The sequence below is a fragment of the Leucopleurus acutus genome (assembly GCF_964270905.1).
Source record: "Leucopleurus acutus genome assembly, chromosome: X".
Lineage (NCBI taxonomy): Eukaryota > Metazoa > Chordata > Mammalia > Artiodactyla > Delphinidae > Leucopleurus > Leucopleurus acutus.
Genome location: NC_139148.1, coordinates 7,860,354 through 7,881,029, shown reverse-complemented (window position 1 = coordinate 7,881,029; position 20,676 = coordinate 7,860,354). Strand labels below are relative to the sequence as shown.

The window sequence follows — 20,676 nt, the reverse complement described above, 5'->3', positions numbered from 1 at the left end:
CATCTATTGAACCCATACAGCTGACACACCTGAAGCTGCCCATTCATTATTTGCTAAGTTGGGTTTTTTTCCCCTCTCTGATACCAAAATTTTTTCTTTCTTGAATTATTCTCACAAAATTTTGGCCACTTCTTTGGGAAAAAACTATATCACTGGTGCTACACAAAGTAGTCTTTGCTCGGCTTGCACTTTTTGCCACCTGCCCAAAAGGCAGGTTCCCACTGAGATCATATTGGTTAAGAGTTGAAAAGAGTTACTGTTTACAGGAAACTAAGAAAGCAAGTTGGGTCTTCGTTGCTGCGTGCGGGTGTTCTCTAGTTGGGGTGGCTGTGGTTCAGGGGCTTAGTTGCTCCGCGGCTTGTGGGACCTTCCCGGACCAGGGTTCGAACCCATGTCCCCTGCATCGGCAGGCGGATTCTTAACCACTGCGCCGCCAGGGAAGCCCTGGAAATGCTTTTTAAGTGTGGGTTTAAGTTTGCTAAGAAGCCAGCTAGCTCTCCTCCCATCCAGCTGAGAGGATGTCCGGTTCGTCCCTTTTAATAAGTTCACCAGATCAACCTTGTAGGTAAGGTGAACCTTAGTGAAAGGTAGACACACTTCTTTAAATTTTTTTTCTTCTTAACCAAACATCAGTGCCTGTTTTTCTAATAACAATTTTATTTAAAATTGTGCCTCGGGCCGTCACTAGTTAAAGATACTTGTTCATTTGCCGTGTTTCAGCAGATTTGTGTGCACGTTCCCATTAAGATTTGTGCTTCTTAGATGGCTATAGAGTTCATCTGTATGGAAATGAGGTGGGTGACACCCTCCTCCCCTGAGTGCTGGTTTCAGTTCAGGTGTTCTGAGTAACAATTTGGTTTCCTCCCCAGTGTTTGGGGCAAGATACTCTTTTGAAAATCCGTCTGATCCCTGAGTGTGCGCTTTTCTGGCTGAAATCATTCTGCCCCTTCCAAATGCTTGCGTGCTTTCAGGGAGCTCTTAAAAGGCCAGGCCTTAAGCTAGTTAAGCTTTGAGCAGACCCAGAGCTGTGAGATAAGAATAGAACGCATCTTCTACTTCGGGAGCTCAGCTCGGAGACTGTTTCCAGCTGCCTCCAATCCTTGAAATCCTGAAAGCTCTCGAATCCTCGCGGAGACAGCCCCTCCGGCTCCCAGGGCCCACCCCCTCCTCCTGATTGGCGAGACTCCTCCGGGGCCCCAGCCAGCCACCTACGACGTCTCTGAGACCCGATTTGAAATAAGAGCCAGGCGGTCCTCGCTTCCCTGCGCCCGACTTTTCATAGGCTAGGAAGCAAAGCTTGAGAAACTTGACGTTGTCTTGGGCAGAGTGCGTGTAGCAACAGATCAAAGAAAAAGAGGAAGAAAACGTGCTCCCAGCTGCCGGGGGATCTCGCTGAGTTGCTTTTGTCTTGCGGGCTTCTGTTGGGTTTGGTGTTTCCCCCTGGAAGACCGCTGCGTGGGCTTCGAGGCGGCTCGCTCCCTGCCGGATGGGTGATGGAAGTCTAAACATGAGGCAGGTGAGCTCCGGGGGGGCTGCACGGGTGGGTGGAGAGGGAGGGCGCCGCTTGGGACCCCTGGGATGTGACTCCGGATGAGCAGATGCCTGGCCGAGTCCTTCCATTTGGCGGAAAGACGGGGCTGCATTTTCCTAAAGGAACCCGAGAAGCAGATTTCCTGAGGTTCCCCCCACCTCTCTCCATGGGAATTGGTGATGTCAGGCAGTCATTGTAAAGGGCTTAAGAGCGGTTCTTAGAATATGTAAATCAATTCCAGTTTGCAGCGGCTGGAAGTTATTGTTCAGGATCTATCTCGAGCTCTGAGCCTCTCTCCTATGCTTTGGGTGAGAATAAAGACAACTGAATATCCTGAAAAAGAATTACACGGGGCCTCGTATCTCATTTTGGCTTCCCATCCTGAGCACTTACTGTGTTTATGGCTGAGAAGGCGGAACCAGCCCGAAATTAGCACAGACAGTCCTTCCAGAAAAATGCAGATTTGTTTTTATGTTCTAGCAGTTTTGAAACTGTTATTGCTTCTGGACGTGCGAAGACAGCCCTGAAAGTAGTGAGCTGAGAAACGGCTCGGGGATGACTTCCCTGAGTCTTTGAAAAGGCTTCTAAACCAGCAGCTGCTTCTGTGGCTGCGGGGCATGGTGATAAAATTCCTTATCAGCCCAGGCCGAGGTTTATAGCTTTGCCAGTAAGAAAAGAAAAAAGTGAGTGTACCGAGCTAAGAAAAGGGTGTGATTTATAACTCAACCAAAGTTCTAGAAGAATCTTATGTCAATATTTCAGTATCAAGATCAGTACTCATATAAAGGGCTGAAAGGCTGGAAAAACATGCTAGTAGGCTGACAAGGGCAGAGAATTCCAAGAGGAGCGATACTGCCCTTGCCAGCTCTTAGTAAATGTGGGTGGGAAAAGTTAGCATCCATATTACCACCGGACAAGCTCTGCATTTTCTTCTTCTAAGTGGGTTGGGTGCTGGCCACCTTGAGCGATTTGGGCGAAGTGATTTGCATAGGAAGCAAACTTTGCGTTTAGGGGCTGGGGCGAGGGGATTAGAACTTTCTGTCCGTTTCCTGCAGCCTGGGGAGGTGAAGCAGAGCCCTCACCGTACGCGCAGGTTTTGAAAAGACCCTCTGCCTCTGGCCCCCTCACCTGCTCGCTAAGCAAGTGTGCTTGGCGAGTGGTAGTGAGCGCAGAAAAGCACGCTTATACCGGCAAGTGCTGTGTGTGTGTGTTTCCAGTCAATTGCTCTTGCCTTGCTGGAGACTGGGCCCCTGATCAGTTTCAGGTTCTGCAAACTTATTGGTCTGACCCCATACCTTTTACGAGCAATCCGATGGGATGGGGAAAAGAGGCGAGAAGCCTAAATGGAAAGGATTTAGCAAAAGGAAAAAGGAACGCAAAACATTTTTGACAAAGGTCCTTGGCTGGAACAAAGAAAGTCATTTGATCCAGCGCGGAGCCACCTGTCCTCTCGGTGGTGTCTGAGCTCACTTTTCAGAATCTCTGTTCCCACACGATTCCTCTGGAATGGAGGCACTCCCTGTGCCTGATGCCAGAGGCGTGCTGTCCCGAGCTTGGCATGATTTTTCTCATGCCTGGCTCCTTCTGGCATTCATGTGAATTGGAATTCAGCCCGGTAGTGAAGTTTTAAGGGTACACATGGAGTAACTCCTTAGTCATTTAATGAATGGGCAGCTTTTTTTTTTTTAATATAAATTTATTTACTTATTTATTTTTGGCTGTGTTGGGTTTTCGTTGCTGCGCGCGGGCTTTCTCTAGTTGCAGCGAGCGGGGGCTACTCTTCGTTGCGGTGCGTGGGCTTCTCACTGTGGTGGCTTCTCCTGTTGCGGAGCATGGGCTGTAGGCACGTGGGCTTCAGTAGTTGTGGCGCGTGGGCTCAGTGGTTGTGGCTCGCGGGCTCTAGAGCTGAGGCTCAGTAGTTGTGGCGCACGGGCTTCGTTCCTCCGCGGCTTGTGGGATCTCCCTGGACCAGGGCTCGAACCCGTGTTCCTTGGATTAGCAGGCGGATTCTTAACCCCTGCGCTACCAGGGAACTCCCAGCAGCTTTTCATCCCACAACTCTGTATGTCCAATAAGTTTTTGGCCTGTGCAGTCCTTGAAAAGAGGGTGGGCTAGGGGTGGGATGGGAGGCGGGAAGAAAAGGAGGGGGGAAGAGGCATGGCCCATCCAAAGAATCTGGGCAGTCCAGCGTTTCAGGAATCTGACACGTTGTTCCGCAACAGCCAGAACAAGAATGTGGAAGGGAAGGAGATGGTGGAGTTATTGACTTGGATTAATCCTAACCTGATTTGAGTTTCTCTTGGGGGAAAACTTGCATCCAGGTGGGGTGAATTGCACCCACCAGCCAATTTGTCATCTCAGCCCGGCAGCCCCAGCTGGATTTGCAGGGTTAACTATCAAACAGGTCCATGTGTCATCAGCTCAGCAGTGAAATCCAATCTCTTCGCCGAGGAGTGATCCGTCCCTAGGGCTGCACAAATGCTGAACAATGGCGTGGCAGCCGAGAGACCCCCGCCCCTGACTAGCCACAGCGGGTAGCCAGCAGTGGCCTGCAGAATTAGAAAGCTGCCTGACTGGCGATGAGGTTCAGAGGGGTTTTGCCTTCTGCTAGGTGCAGAGGGATAGTATTCTTTGAGTGTTCCTAAGGTCACGCTGAGTTAGGCCAAAAGAAAAGGGTGAACCCTATTTGCCTTTATCAGGAAGTAATTTTAAAGCGTGTGCCAACCTTTCTCTGCCCTCTGATCATAAATGGGAAACTTCTGAAACTTCCTTGAGAAGGAATTTGCTGTGTTCCCAGGCAAAGGAAAGGCATGGCCACCTGTTCTAGCAGCCCAGCCAAAAACAACAGGTTTGCCTGTGGCATTCCCACAACTGCAAATATCCTGAAATAGCACATCACCCATTGTCCCTACAAATAAGAATGAAGAATTCTTTCTCTCGCCGGGAAAAAAAAAAAAAATCAGGTTCTTCAGACAAAATTGCCTACCAGATACAGTTTGTGCTTTTAATATCCTGATGATTTTAAAAAACACTCCAAGAGAAGAGGGTACTCGCTCTATTTCTGATGGACTGAAACATCCTTGCAGTCGCCTTATAGCGCGAAGGGAAAGGAGAAGGCGGTGAGCCAGCGCTTTAAGCAGCTGCTAAATTCTTCCAAGGCTAGGATGTTGCTGTTACGAGGAAGCTGTGACTCAGTTTGATTTAGCCCGTTTTGCATTCTTCAGATTGGAATTAAAATGCCCAAGGACATCTGGTTTAATAATGAATGTCTTTGTATTAATCTTTCCTTTGAGGATTAGAAAGTCCTTTACGAACATGATCTATTTATTCTCTGCCACATCCCCAGGAGAGAATGAGGTGGCATTTTGATCCTCATTGAACAACTGGTGAGGTGAAGGCGGAGAAAGTTGAAGTATAGAGATACACAGCAAATTAGGTACAAGTCTGAGATGAGTACTACCCACCCAGATTCTGTACAGGCTCAGAATCAACAGTGAATCTAGGGATTAAAAGGGAACTCTCTTACAGCTTCCCCTTTCTTATTCTGTAACCAGCATATGGTGTTCCAAGTATGTTTTATGTTTTCCTTCATTTGAAAGTCAAGCGTGTAAAAGTGTAAAAGGCATTTCTGTTCTCATTTGTCCCAACACTGAGATGAGGCAGCTTTTATGACACCAGCTAGAAAGATACTGAAACTAACCGGACATTTCACCAGACATTGCAGGGTTTTATTTAAGTTTTTTTGGTTTGGTTTGGTTGTATTTTTTATATCTTTATTGGAGTATAATTGCTTTACAATATAGTGTTTCCGCTGTACAACAAAGCGAATCAGCCGTATGCATACGGGTGTCCCCATGTCCCCTCCCTCTTGAGCCTCCCTCCCACCCTCCCTATCCCACCCCTCTACGTCACCATAAAGCAACAAGCTGATGTCAGAAAGAGAAAAACAAATACCGTGTGCCAACGCACATATATGGAATCTAAAAAAACCGGTACTGAGGAACCTAGCGGCAGGGCAGGAATAAAGACGCACATGTAGAGAACAGACTTGAGGACACGGCGGGGGAAGGGGAAGTTGGGACAACCTGAGAGAGTAGCATTGCCGTACATCCACTACCAAATGTAAAATGGATGGTTAGTGGGAAGCTGCTGCATAGCACAGGGTTTAAGTTTCTGCACATGGTTTGGAGGTCCAGTATCGTCAACGCACATTAGAATTTTCATTTCTTCCCTACTGTCTCTCCTTGGCAGGGAATGTTATAATCGTGACTTACTGTCAGATTAAAGATCTTTATTGGTTGTGTTGAAATCGTGTTTTCAAGTTGGCTTTTCCTTGCCATTCCTTACGACGTGTGCTCGTAGTTTGCTTGGCTGGGGACCGCGTAGGCCGCGAGCAAATCCTTTAATTGGTAGTTGCATGTTATCCTCAGACATTCCAGCAAGTTTTAAGGCTACGTGTGTATGTTTATGTCTCCTGGCTTTGATCCCGTGTAGTAAATAGACATCCAAGGTAACTATGGCAACCTGGGCTGTGCGTTGGTGAAAGAGGGGGATTTGGTCACTGAACAAAGAGTAATTTGTTTGATTAGAAAAAGGTGGGGCTGATCAGGGCACTTTTAAGCCTGCATGATTTGAGGATCATAGTTCATCCAAATCATTTGGATTTTTCTCAATAGGCAAAAAGAATTAATGGCTAACCACGACCAGCGCGTATGTTGCAGATGTAATTTAAATGCTTTTCAATCAAGAGGTTGCTACTTTCAAAAAGGCACTTACAAGACAAAAGGGAAGTCCAACATATTATATCAGTTTCCCCGTTGCACATATGAATGTTTGTGTTTTCAGAACTTGGTGGGATTTTAAAAAGAAATACCCAGATCTGATTGGGCAGTGTGCATTTCAATTATCCACCTGCAGAGGTCAGGCTTGAAGTGTCTATGACGGAAGGCCAGGCGGTGGACGCCTCTGCTGGGAGCCGGGATCAGAATCAGACAGAATTGCTTTGCTTATTTGGAACAATTAGCTAGCGATTCTTTAATCTTGTGACCAAAGCCACAGTGAAACGGAGTTCATTCAAGGAAGAGAATATCAAATACACTGAGATTAAAGAAAGGGCTCCAAAGCCAGGTCAAACAGGAATCTCATCTCCATTAAGATATGGGACAGTTTATCAACACGATGCTTTCTGCCTCATTATTAATTCCTTTTATTTCACATGAAACGCATCTCAGGGGTTCTGTTGTAGAAGATTGTTTGCCTAGTTTTATGAACTGGCAGGCTCTAGAAATTCCTTTAAACGAAAGGACAAAATATTAGGGAGCCTTCCAGATCCACAAGATCTTTTTTCCCCGCCAGAGGAAGACAGTCCATTGACAACAGAGCAGAATAGTTAACGGCCTACAGAAGGTCACGTGGTGTTAAGGAGGTGAGAAAATTGAGGCACTGAAAAAAATGCTTAGAAGAGACTTTCCTTTAAAGCAAAACGAAACAAAACAAAACTCTAAGAACTTACGTGCCTTGTGCTATAAAAGAGAATTCTAAGTAAAAACGGCAACCAAAAAAAAAAAAAAAGGAAGAGGTGCTGACCATTAGTAGTAGATTTTTATATATAGTCAAATATTTATGATGAAATAGTCAAAAAGGAGAAGTAATACAAAGGCTCTCCTTCATTTCTTATATCATTCAAGGACATTTACTGACTACTTACAGAGTGAGTATATTCCTTGGTTAATTCAGTAAAACTACTCTAAATGATTATTATATGTCAGGCCACTTTGGGGCTGCAAACATGATTTTGATACAGTCCCTGCAGCTATATTTATATGGATAAGAATCCGCTTAATAAATTGATGGTAGCCAAAACTTTCCTGAACTGAGACTTGAGAAATGATTTGTAATTGTGAAATCTAGTTAATTTTTACCCACATATCCATTTGTAGGAATTTATGAATTCCTAGTTTAAATAAATTTACCATAATTAGTAAATAGTCAATTAATTTTTCTCAATAGAAAAAAATAACTCATAGGCAGTCCCCAATCTAGGAATGCTTGTGCTCTAAGAGTTTGTTGTTTGAAACCCAGAACATTTTCCAGTGAGAAGTGGTGCAATGATTGAGACTAAAACACTATTTTAAAAAACAACCAATCTGATTAAGTTCTGCATTTTGAGGACATGCTTCCATGTGATACAGGACGGAACAATGAAGGAGAAGGGGTTGCCAAACTCTTGGTAACAGGCCAGTCTTGCAAATCTGAAATAGGAAAGGTTTGCACTAGTTTTCACCTTTCTCCACCCTTCTAGTATCTTCTGGGTCCCACTGGGATGTCTCTCCCAGGCCTATCCTAATACACAGTGAATTGAGTTCCCATAATTTCCCATCTTCCCACCCTCCCCTCTCCCACCTCCAGACCACACTCCTGTTTCTTCTAGACAATAGTCTCAACCCGATGTTGGGAGAGGAACAATATGAATGCGCTAAAACTCTTGACTCAGCCCTTAAACCCTCAGGATGAACCTTTAATTGGGGGAAATAGCAGCCACTAGAGCCTGGAGCTGCAGAAATCGCGAAGCTCTTTCAGGGGCAATATTTGTGGGCAGGGTTGTGCCTTTGGCAGACAGGACTTGCTGGTGTGTCTGCCAGCGGGTTGAACCTCTTCACTTGTTCTTTTCTCAGCATCCCGACGGAACTTCTGGACTCCCTGGGGGTCCTTGTGAATGACAGCCAGGGAACCACAGGGGACCAAGTGAGGGCAGTTGGTGGCATTTGTGGGTTTGGGTTGTTTGTAAGCACAGTCTTTGTACGCTGAGCACTGTCTGTTTGGATCACAATAAATGGAAAGGATATAGCTGGAACTTCCTCTTATCCACAGAAGTATCCTAAACGGTGTATGTATTTCCAGTTACTCGTTTGTCTGCCTGTCTCGGGACTGAGTTACTCAAGAGCAAGAGTTACGTCTTAATTACGTTGAAAACCTCAAGTCCAAGCACAGTGCCTTGACACCCAATCAGAATCAATAAATATATTTTGCCATTTGCAGCAACATTGATGGACCTAGAGATTATCATACTAAGTGAAGTAAGTCAGACAAAGACAAATATCATATACCACTTATATGGGGGATCTAAAAAAAGTGATACAAATGAGATTATGTACAAAACAGACCCACACACATAGAAAACAAACTTATAGTTATCAAAGGGGAAGTGGGGGAGAGGAATAAATTAGGAGTTTAGGATTAACATATACATACTAGTATATATAGAAGAGATAACCAACAAGGACCTACTGTATAGTACAGGAAACTATACTCTATTTTGTAATAACCTATAAGGGAAAAGAATCGGAAAACAATAGAGATATATGTATATGTATAACAATCACTTTGCTGTACAGCTGAAACTAACACAACATTGTAAATCAACTATTCTGCAATGAAAGATAAAGAAAAAATAAAATGAAAGAAGAACCAAATATTTTTCAGGTGCATGCTGGATGAATTTTGGCAGGAAAGAGAATGGAAAATGCCCTTTAAGATCAGAGGGGTATGAGGAAGAGAGGGCATTAGAAAGGTTGGGGAAAGAGCAAAGGACTGAATAGATTGACATTAGAGAAAAATTAGACTGAGGTTGCTTAGCCATCTAGTCCTCTCGGTTGTGTTCTGGGTGAGGCCACAACCCAGAGCTCGGTAGGCAGCCTGTCTTATACACTCCTTGATGGGACTACAGAAATGGTTAAGAAATGGGACATGCTGTCCAACAGCTCAAAGCCTAAAAACGGAGATGAATCTGCTGCTGCTTCTCACTGAGCCCAACCTGATGTTTTAGCCTTTGGTCCATGTGCAGTGGGTTTATTTTGCCAGATGAGTGGCGTGCCCAAGGTCACTCAGCAACTGAGCGTCTGTTTCTGGAAGGACACTGAAGTCTTACGCTCTGCCCCATGCAGATGGCGGCCACATTTTCTGCAGTGAAAATCAAGTCATGTGCTGGACAAAGCATTTTCACTGCTTCTGGGTGTGACAGACCATCTGAGAGTTACGGTTAAAATGATGAAGTAGAAATTTCTGAGACACTGAGTGGTTTATGCAGACACCAGGACTAATACATTTTCAAAGGGTCCACGAGGTAGACTATCTTATTTGTTATATGTCCAGTTGTGAAGTGTGGCTTCAGTTGCATGTATTTGGAAGTGAACTTCCCTAAGCAATTAAGAGCAAAGGAGCTGTTTGTGGACAACTGGAATTCCTTGAGTGCCCTGCTGAGTTACCAGTAACTACATGGGTGGCCAGATAAAGCAAAATGTAATTGGAAGGCATCACCAAATATTAGAAATCTACACAGAATCAAGATTGTCTCCTATAGGAGATGCATTAGGAATTCAGACAGAAAGTTCTGGTTAAAAGTTGAGCGTTCGTGGCTTGAAAATGTTCGCACAGGGGAATGCTTTACCTTCCATCAGGGAGCAAAGTTTACATTTAGAGCCTGGGTCGTCTTCTAGATTCCTTATCTTATTCTCTTTTGACTGTACTGCGTGCCTTCTAGTAAGGTGCAATTTGGATGTTTGGGGGTAACATACTAATTTAATGTGCTAGTAAATCCCAGCACAATTTTCAAATAGGTTGATGGTTTAGAATGAATCAAGAATCAGGAAAGACTGTATCACTTTTAGGGAAAAAACCAACTAGTCTTATACTTGCTTTTGTGCTACTTTGTCGAGTAAAAACTAGGAGGATTATGTTTACACAGAAGAAAGTTTAAGGAGTGAGATGAGGCCTTTCTTCTATGAATTAGTCAACTGGGCTTGGTGGAGATAGTGCAGAAAAGTGAACTGGAACAAATAGAAGGGAGAAGAAAGTGGGAGTTATTTCAGTCAACCTATGGGGAAAGCAGAATAGAAAAATTGGCTCTCCAGTGAGTGCCGCGGTTTTTTTCCTTGGTCAGTGTTCAAAGTGGATTTCTAAGGAGATATTGACGCGGCTGCCCTTTTCATATGACTGTGAGTGAAAGAAGGAAACAAAGTCATAATAATTGATTGAGAGAGGTATGGCTTTCTGTGTAGAGAAAAACACAATAGGAGACTATTAAATAATGAATATTTATTGCTTAATGCTTCTTAGCCTGGAGGAGACACTTTCTGAATATTTTTAACATTTCCCCTCTCTAACATTTCAGCTGTCAGAATTGAATAGTTCGCATGTAAACTACATTGTTTTGGTTTAGCTAACAAAGAGTGATAAGATATGAATAGTTTGTGACAGCCCCGAACATTGATAACAGAAGACATTAATGCCTGCAGACACAACCTACATGGTAAAATTCTGGGAGCAAAAATGCTTATTATGTTAGGCCAACGTGCTTTGACCTAGTTTTGCTTCTCTGCTTGGAAATTATGTCAGGATTGGTTACATCATTCCTGTGGATGAGCAATTTCACATTCTTGATTATTTCAGCGTCATTTTATTCATTTTGTGTATTTAGTTCTGACCTCCAGGAAGCCAAAGTAATCCTCATGGACTTGCCTTTTCCTTTTGAAATGAGTCTTCTGCATGCTAAAGAGAGAGGATTTTATGTATTAACAAAACAATCTAAGATGCAGTCTTCAAAGACATTCATTTCTCCTTGATCCGGAGCCACTGCCCTCTTGAAGGCTCCGAGAGGCTGGCCAGTTTTCTGCTGATCTGAAGTTGTGTTCCTTTCTTTGTCTTATGGGGATGGAACAAATTACTGTGGCATAGTTGAATAACAAAAAAATTAAATAAGACGGGGAGGTTGATGGGATACTTCTCAGCCCATCATCCTTAAGTTTGTCCATTGCATATTTCTGGTTTATTCATCCAGTCAAAACTGGCCCAACATATTTTTCCTATTTACCATTTTTATTGAATAATTTTCAAAATGAATTATTTCCTCAGTTGATTTCAAGCACATTCTTTTCCTGCCGTTTAATGCTTTCTATCACTAGAGGAAAAAAACGTGTATTTCTTTCCTACGTTTATGAATTCAAATCTTCAAAGAGTGTGAGTTCTTCCAGTGATCATCTGACATCAAATTTACAAGTATAATTTGCTACCAAAAGACCTTGAAGGGTTTTTGGTGCACACGTTTTGGCATTCCTTATTAACAGATGTAATCAGGCAAGAGCCCACAAGAATATGTATTCCTGGTTCCTCTTCAAAAATCAACCGTTTGCTCTTGTTTTCTGATTAAATCCCTTTGTTGTTAGCTCCTTTGCAAATCCCGTGTCTGCAGGCAGAAAACCTAAGAAGGGAGCCGTCCCCTTCAAAGCACTCCCAAACTGAATTTTAACCAGGTAAATTGCTGATTAGCTGTGGATCATTTAAAGAAACAGTATGAAAGTAATTGGGATAGACACAAACCCTAACTGTGATCCCAGGGGGCTTCAAAAGTTGATTGAAACAGTCAACTCAGAGGATTGTTTTCCATGTCTGATCCTTATGCTAATTTGAATACTAGCATCTTGAAGAACAACTTCTTCAGAAGATTTCTGGAATCCCTAATTGGTATACAAACACTGTCACTTCTAAGCTACCCGAAGTGGTGAAATATACTCTGTGGCTCCTATGATGATATTTATTTCTAGGTGTTGATGGCAGACTCCCGGCAATTTTTTCTGATTGTCATAGGCAGATACAAGTATATTTCTCTCATTTTACATAAATAGTGGCGTTCCGTATACCCTATTTGCCACCTTTTTTTTTTTTCCACATTACAGTTTTTCCTGGAGATCTTTTCATAACAGTGCACAAAGAGCTTCCCTCCGTCCTTTCTTTTTTCTTTTTTTCCCAACAACTGCATAGCATTCCGTAGTGACAATATACCATAATTTACTTGATCCTTTTCGTACTGGTCGCATTGGTTGTGTCCAGTCTTTTGCCATTAAAACAATGTACATAGAAAAGGCTTGTGCATTCGCCAGTTTGTGTGGAGGATGTGTGTCTAAATTGTAAATCCCCAGGAGTGAGATTGCTGGGTCAGAGGGTGTATTGCAGTTTCTAATTTTGACGAATGACTAAATTTGCGTACCTAGGGTGTGGGAGTGCTTCCTCAGAGCCTCCCCAAGACAGGGCATTGTCCACCGTGTACATCTTTGTCTACTTGATCCATGAAAAGAGGTATCGCTGTGTACATTTCTCTTGTGAGTGATGTTGAGCAACTTTGAGTATATTAAGGGCCATTTGCATTTCTTGTGCAATGTCTGTTTACATCTTCCATTTCAGATTGTTCTTGATATTCATTTTTCAGTCTACCTACCTTTCTAATCATTCACCAAAGAGCTACAGCTTGTTGCCTTTCCCCAAGTACGTTCGAAATAATCCAAAAGGGGCTCCTGTAGTAATGTAGCTAATTCTAAAGATTTTATATGAATGGAAGTGGGGCTGGTTCACAGCATACGTTCACGTGAGAGTCTGGATTTCCAAGCCTGTTGATCACTTTCTCTTCTACTCGCTAACCAGTGCACGTCAAGAGGCTGAGCTTTATAAAGTAAAGGTAACCTCCAAAGTGTTGAAAGCTCGCTATCGAGGGTCTAATTTGGGGAGGATGCTGATGTTGTTAGTATTCAGTTTGTTGGAATTGTGACCATTTTCCAAGGAAGTAAGAGCTTCCACTTGAAATACTCAAGGTCCTGGAAAGTCTTTAAGGAAATAGTTTCCACTTTTCCTCCCAGATTGCCAAATGTCAAGATGCATCATTGATAAAATGATTTTCATATTTCTGCACAGTGTAGTGGTTCTCCGTCACCCTTATTGAAGACTGGAGCTTCATGTTCAAGACCAACAAGAGGAGAACGGTTGCATTGGTCTGAGGTTTCAGTGTATGTTTTTTTCATTTAATAGGGAAGATCAGGGCTTCCCTGGTGGCGCAGTGGTTGAGAGTCCGCCTGCCGATGCAGGGGACGCGGGTTCGTGCCCCGGTCCGGGAAGATCCCACATGCCGCGGAGCGGCTGGGCCCGTGAGCCATGGCCGCTGAGCCTGCGCGTCCGGAGCCTGTGCTCCGCAACGGGAGAGGCCACAACAGTGGGAGGCCCGTGTACTGCTAAAATAAAAAAAAAAAAAAAAAAAAAGGAAGATGATTTAGTGCTTATAAATATGCACAGCAGATCCTTATCGTTTTATGGAAATGATCCAACTACTCAATCGTGTGTGATTACGGTTACCTCCCCTGTAAAATGGAAATAAAATGCAAATAATAATCGTAGTACCTGTACTCTAAGGTTGTTATAAAGATTAAGTGAGTTACTGTTCGTCTACCACTTAGAATAGCACCTGGTACGGAGTAAGTACGATATAAGTGTGTGTTGACTAAGTTAGAAAATGGTGGTTGTCAAGAACTGTGAAGTGTCTGAGACTTCATCCCGCCTGCACACCAGCACCTTAGCCTGCCACCGTTTCTTGGATGCTGGCGGAAGACCTGAGACTCCTGGGTCAGAGACAGAGGACTGTATTACTCATGGCACTGCAAGTGGCATGAGCTTCATGTTCACATTCGTTCTCCTTGCCTCCCAGGTTCCCCCAGGACAACACAGAGGACCCCAGGTAGATGTTGTGCGGGCGGGAGAAATGCCTCCCAGGTGTGGATCCTGAGCTGGGAGACTCTGAATCTCTTGTCATTGCTAGTAAGCACACACCTGCCCGTTGCTCTGGAGGGAGACATTATCTCTACCTCCCAAGGTTGTTTGCTAGATGAAAGGCTTTGAAAAGATCATGAGGAACAAGGGCCATCAGTGCCTCTGCTCCCAAGGTATGCAAAATGTAAGGCATCCCTGGAGAATTCCCTCCCAGTGGTAGTCCAGGGAAGTATCTTGACCTTTGCTTCTCAGAGCCCTAAGACCTCTGCAGAGCTGCCCAGGGCAGGAGGAGAACGATGCTGCCCAGACACAGGAAGAGGGAAGACGTGCAAGAGTAAGGGCCATCCTCTAGTTCCCTGCCCTTCCAGCAAGAAGAGCTTGGATGTGTTCTGCTTCTCTGCTCTTCCAAAATGTTGGGCTTCTCGTTAAGATTTCCTTGGAAGAAAGGGATCTTTCTTTAAAACAAAAGAAAAAAAGAAAGTGCCAGGTCTAGTACAGTGGTGTTTGACATTTTGACAGTGATACAGTTGTTGAGAGAATCACTCCAGGCAGTAGATTTGGAAGCACAGTATCAGAGATCCTCCAGTGAGGCCCCTAATGTGCTACTTCCTAGCGCTGTGACCTTGGGTTGATTCCTTAAGCCTCCCAAGTTGCCTTACCTATAAAATGGAAACGCTATTACCAACTCGTAGGGTTTATGTAATAACTAAATGAAGAATGATATATAAAAAACGAAGTATAAAGCACTTAGAGTACTGGTTACGTATCAGGCATTTAAGAAATGTTAGGTTACCTTCTCTTTTGGTGGAAACAAACTAAAGGTTTCAGAGAAGTCTTGGTTTTATGGATAGTTCCACCTGTTAGCCTTGGAATGAATACATACCTACCCACCCAGAGGCATGCATGTGTGGACACATGTACACACAGTGGAGTAACGTATTATATGGATGTCATACTCTAAAGGCATCTATCTCTTCAGGCAAATATCTGTGTGTGCGCATGTATATATAAAAATATCCCTGTAATGTGTGAGGAAACTAATTTGTTGCTGAGAAATATACCTTTGTAGGACAAATTCTCCTAATATGCTAAAATAGTACCAAATCTCATTGATGAGCATGATCGATCATCCTTAGTTTTCATATGTTAAAATTATTCTTTTTTCTTTAAAATATTTTTACGTACTCTCTTTCATTTTTTTAAAAAATTTCTTTAATTTCTTTTACTTTGGGCCACGTTGGGTCTTCGTTGCTGCGTGCGGGCTTTCTCGAGCTGCGGCGAGCGGGGGCTACTCTTGCTTGCGGTGCGCGGGCTTCTCATTGCGGTGGCTTCTCTTGTTGCGGAGCATGGGCTCTAGGCGCGTGGGTTTCAGCAGCTGTGGCACGTGGGCGCAGTAGTTGTGGCTTGTGGGCTCTAGAGTGCAGGCCCAGTAGTTGTGGCACACGGGCTTAGTTGCTCCACCGCACGTGGGATCTTCCTGGACCAGAGCTCGAACCCGTGTCCCCTGCATTGGCAGGCGGATTCTTAACCACTGCGTCACCAGGGAAGCCCAAGAAAATTATTCTGACACTTGTTAAAACAGTAAGGAAGACTTTATTCAGGACTATTGCAGTGGCCGTAGGGGAGGGAGGTTGGACTCAACTCTGAATACAACAGAGACAGCTGGGAAGTTATAGCCAAGGAGCAGAGCGAGGGGATCAGTGGATGGAAAATAACTAAGAGGAGACCTCAAGGGTAGGGGGATTCTTGCTAAACCAACCTAACAGGATTCTTACTGCAGACAGGCCGCAGTCATCAGGTATCAAGGGTGGAGGATTACCTCTACACTGACTTAGCACAGGATTCTTGCTAACATTGGGCTGTGCAGACACGGCCAGGACAGAGGCCAAGGTTGAGGCCTAGTCAAGAGGAGAGCTCGGAGGAGCCTGACGGAAGTTTGCTCAAGGAAAGTCTTTGTCACATAGCATCATTGAAGAATGCTTTTCCTCTTCATCTATTTTATTCTTTAGAATGGTTACAATCGTGTATATATTACATACCTTATATTTAAAGCTATCTCAGAAACGAAATGACATTTATACTCATGTGTATGTATTTATGTCCTTAAAGCAAAAATGAAATACTAAGCAGAACAGTAAATACTTCACAAGGTAGAAATGGAAAAGAATGTAGTTTACAGGGCATGGTGCCTAGAATTGCCACGACTGAGAGCTGAGACCGTAAAACTGACCAACCCTACAACTGTGAACGTGGCTATCTGGATGCTTCTGTTTCCCAGGGCTCTGCTGATATAAGAATATGGTTTAAGTTTTTTTTTTCTATTTTAAAATAATTCTAGAGCCATAGGAAATTGCAAAACAATGTACAAGGTGGTGCTATGCACTCTTCACCCACCCCATCCCTCATCTTTAACCCCTGGCAACCAATAATCTGATCTCCATCTCTATAATTTCGACCCTTCAAGAATATTATATAAATGTACTCATATATAAGATTGGCTTTTTTTTCCCCACTCGGCATATTTCTCTGGAGGTTCATCCAAGTTGTTGTATCTATCAGTAGTTTGATCCTTTGCATTGCTGAGTAGTATTCCACGGTATGGAGGTACCACAGTTGAACCATTCACCCTGTTGAAGGATATTTGGGTTGTTTCTAGTTTGGGGCTATTACAGATAAAACTGCTGTGAGCATTTGTGTACAGAATTTTGTGTTACCATAAATTTCCATTTCTTTGGAAAAAGTGACCGTAGAGTGTAATTGCTGGGTCACGTGGTAAATACATATTTCGTTTTGTACATACCTACCAGCACAGTGTCAGTGATCCAGGTTTTCTGCATCCTCTCCAGCTTTAGTTGTTGACCCTATTTTTATTTTAGCCATTCTAGTAGGTGTATAGTGGTATCTCATTTGTATTGGTTTTTAAAAGGTGAAGAAATGCTTCATAATGCAATGTAGGTGTGTTCGTATCTCCCAGGTAAAATTCTCACACCCAAATGGGCCTGTATCCCAGGTTTGGGTGCCCATCTGGGCACTGGTGATAACTACTAATCTCTTCAAATTTGTTTTTCCACATTATGGCTGAAGCTTAGTGGTTAATGGAGAAAGATAACAGCCCTTGTTTCTTCTAAAATACAGATTGAACACACAACATTAAAGTAAGACTTCACGCAAGTGTGGTTTTGTTTTACTTTGTATTGATGTTTTATCACTTACACTGGATATCATGATTATCTTAACAGATATAAAATTGGATAGATAGTAAAATATCTTTTTTAAGAAAAATTTATTCATTTGGTTGTGCCAGGTCTTAGTTGCAGCAGGTGGACTCCTTAGTTGTGGCTCACCGGCTCCTTAGTTGTGGCATGCGAACTCTTAGTTGCGGCATGCATGCGGGATCTAGTTCCCTGACCAGGGATCAAACCTGGGCCCCCTGCATTGGGAGCGCAGGGTCCTATCCACTGGGCCACCAGGGAAGTCCCGATAAAATATCTTTATAGGGCTTCCCTGGTGGCGCAGTGGTTGAGAGGCCGCCTGCCGATGCAGGGGACACGGGTTCGTGCCCCGGTCCGGGAAGATCCCACATGCCGCGGAGCGGCTCGACCCGTGAGCCATGGCCGCTGAGCCTGTGCGTCCGGAGCCCGTGCTCCGCAACGGGAGAGGCCACAACAGCGAGAGGCCCGCGTTATCGCAAAAAAAAAAAAAAAAAAAAAAGTGCCCAAAGGGCTTTGTAGATTATGTTGAGAGAAGACTTTAGAGGAAGAAATATTATATCCATATGAGCCAAGAAAATGATCCTCCTTTGTTTATAGGATTATATAGAGGAATTTGTACTTCTAAAGTGAGAATACAAATTACTATGTAGGCTAAAATCGCCCTTCTTGTAGGAAATGATACCAGTTTTCTTCATGTAGTATTCTTTCAGAAAGCCTCAGTGAAGTTACAACATTATAACTTCAGGCATCCTTCATTTAAGTTCATTTAAGATCTATGTTATGGTGACTTTATGCACGCTTCCGTCTCCCATGCAATCCTTACGAGCAGAGCAAGAGGTTCATTCATTTTTGGAGTTATGTAGCAAAGGGTTGCTGGATCCAAAATAACCTCTCTCTAATTTCCATTATTGCTTGACAAGCTCTATTTTAAAGGTGCAGTGTCGTGGGATGAACCTAATAATGTGACCTTGGTCCCCAGTCGTGCTCTTGTTTGCCTTCCCTTCTTCCTTTACATACAAGGCATGTGTAAGGTGACCTTTTAGGGGTACAGTATCTTCTTTACAAATCGTGATCGATTTGCTGAGGTTATCACAGCAGCTGAACATTCACTCAAATCCATAAAATGTCGGTAAAGAAAAAACAAAGCCTTTAATTTTGGGCATTTCTTGTAAACACCTCTTTTTTAAAAAATTTATTTATTTTATTTCATTTATTTTTGGCCGCATTGGGTCTTCGTTGCTGCACACGGGCTTTCTCTAGTTGCGGCGAGCGGGGGCTAATCTTCGTTGCGGTGCGTGGGCTTCTCATTGCGGTGGCCTCTCTTGTTGCGGAGCACGGGCTCTAGGCGCGCGGGCTTCAGTAGTTGTGGCGCACGGGCTCAGTAGTTGTGGCTCGCGGGCTCTAGAGCTGAGGCTCAGTAGTTGTGGCGCACGGGCTTAGTTGCTCCGCGGCATGTGGGACCTTCCCGGACCAGGGCTCGAACCCGTGTCCCCGGCATCGGCAGGCGGATTCTTCACTACTGCGCCACCAGGGAAGCCCCTAAAACACCTCTTAGAACCTGTACAATGGAATTTTCCCCAATGCCTAGCACAAAGCTGATTATTATCTACCTGTTGAATGGATAGATTACTGAATTAATGAATGGAAAAAGAATTTTTTTAATGGAACTTACTGGTTGTTTGGGATAAAATGGCCCATCCATGTAATGGAACATCATCACTGAAGCTGTGGGGATTTTCAAATACTCTAGCTGGTACTAAATCTCATTGGAGCCCCTCAAGTTATAACAGGATAAGAAAGTAATATTTAATATAAGAAAAAAATTGTCAGTGTTAAACTTGTATATAGCAGAAGCAATTCATTTTTTTCCCTGATAACGAAGCCTTCTAAAAGCATTTTATTGTACTAGTTTACAAGAGTTTCGAGGTTTTTAATTTTGAACCAAGGGTAGAAAATGTAATATCAAGAAATGAAGAATACTTGGGATTAGTTCCAGCCTAAGGCAATGGCGTGCCACCAGATTTTAAATTTTTGTGTTCTTCATAATTAATATCAAGGTAGATTCTTCCCGATGGTTCCGAATTTTCTTGTTAAAAATACATACTGCCTTATGTTTTTAAAATTCAAGTTTTCTCATGGAGCTCTTGTCTAATGATCATTTTAAGAATCTCTGTATAAAGAGTAAGCATTTATCATTCATATTTATATATATGAATATATTTTTTCTTTTTAATTCCCAAAGACTAGTTTGGGCCTTTGCCCAAATATCTTTTCTGTTTGTTTGTTTTTGTTCTGTTTTGTTTTTAATTTTTTATTTTATGTTGGAGTATAGTTGATTTGCAATGTTGTGTTAATTTCAGGTGTACAGCAAAGTGATTAGTTATACATATACCTATTCTTTTTCAGATTCTTTTCCCATATAGGTTATTTCAGAGTATTTAGTAGAGTTCCCTGTGCTGTACAGTAGGTCCTTGTTGATATTCTATTTTATATATAGGAGTGTGTGTGTATGTTCATCCCAAACTCCTAATTTATCCCTCCCTCACCTTTCCCCTTTAGTAACCATAAGTCTGTTTTCTAAGTCTGTGAGTCTGTTTCTGTTTTGTAAATAAGTTCATTTGTATCATTTTTTTAGATTCCACACATAAGTGATATTGTATGATATTTGTTTAAGAAAGAATATAATACTATCTGGACAGGTTAAGAATCTCCAACATTTACCTATAAATGTTAACTAATGCTCTCCTTTTCATTTGCTAAATTGCTGCATAAATCGTTTAAAGATTATGTTACCATTGACATTGAGACCTCATCATTTTCACTTTCGAAAACATACCCCGATCTTTGGGGTTGAACCATCATAGCTGCTTTAAGCTAAAAATCTCTCTGCATGGGTTCCTGATCACAGCCTCGCCAGAGAATCTACATCCGTGCGAGTGAAAGGTTGGGTCCACCGCTTCAAACCTTATGCAGTTTGAATTCCTATAATATCACCAGCATCTAAGGGCCCCAGGAATGCTTACACGGCAGGGGGTTCTGCCGAGGTCCATTCCAATTTGGGACGGCATTTGCAGGTACAGTTTGTCCATAGGTGAAATCTGTGTGTGTCTCCTGATTGCTTTTACACACATTTGGCCTTTCTACACAGCACAGAACACATGCAGTTACTCTGTTCTCTGACAGCACTTCAAAGACAAAGCTAACAAGACCTTCTGGGGGCATTTTTCCAGGTTAAATATGCCCAGATGTGTTTGATTTGGACTGTATCCTTTAGGATCAAGCAATGTTCATAAGTACAAATGTCCGACAGTTAAATGATCTGTCCGTGGGAAAGACTCACCTGATTGG

General features: G+C 43.1%; 1 protein-coding gene across 1 annotated transcript in view; it reads left to right on the top strand.

Moving 5' to 3' along the window:
* Positions 1–1,375: 1,375 nt before the first annotated feature.
* The window catches only part of MID1 (midline 1), a 177,470-nt gene continuing 158,169 nt past the window's right edge, over positions 1,376–20,676 (top strand). Inside the window, exon 1 of the mRNA XM_082865238.1 lies at positions 1,376–1,516. The gene's annotated coding sequence lies outside the window, so the exon portion shown is untranslated. The remainder of the gene's footprint in view (positions 1,517–20,676) is intronic.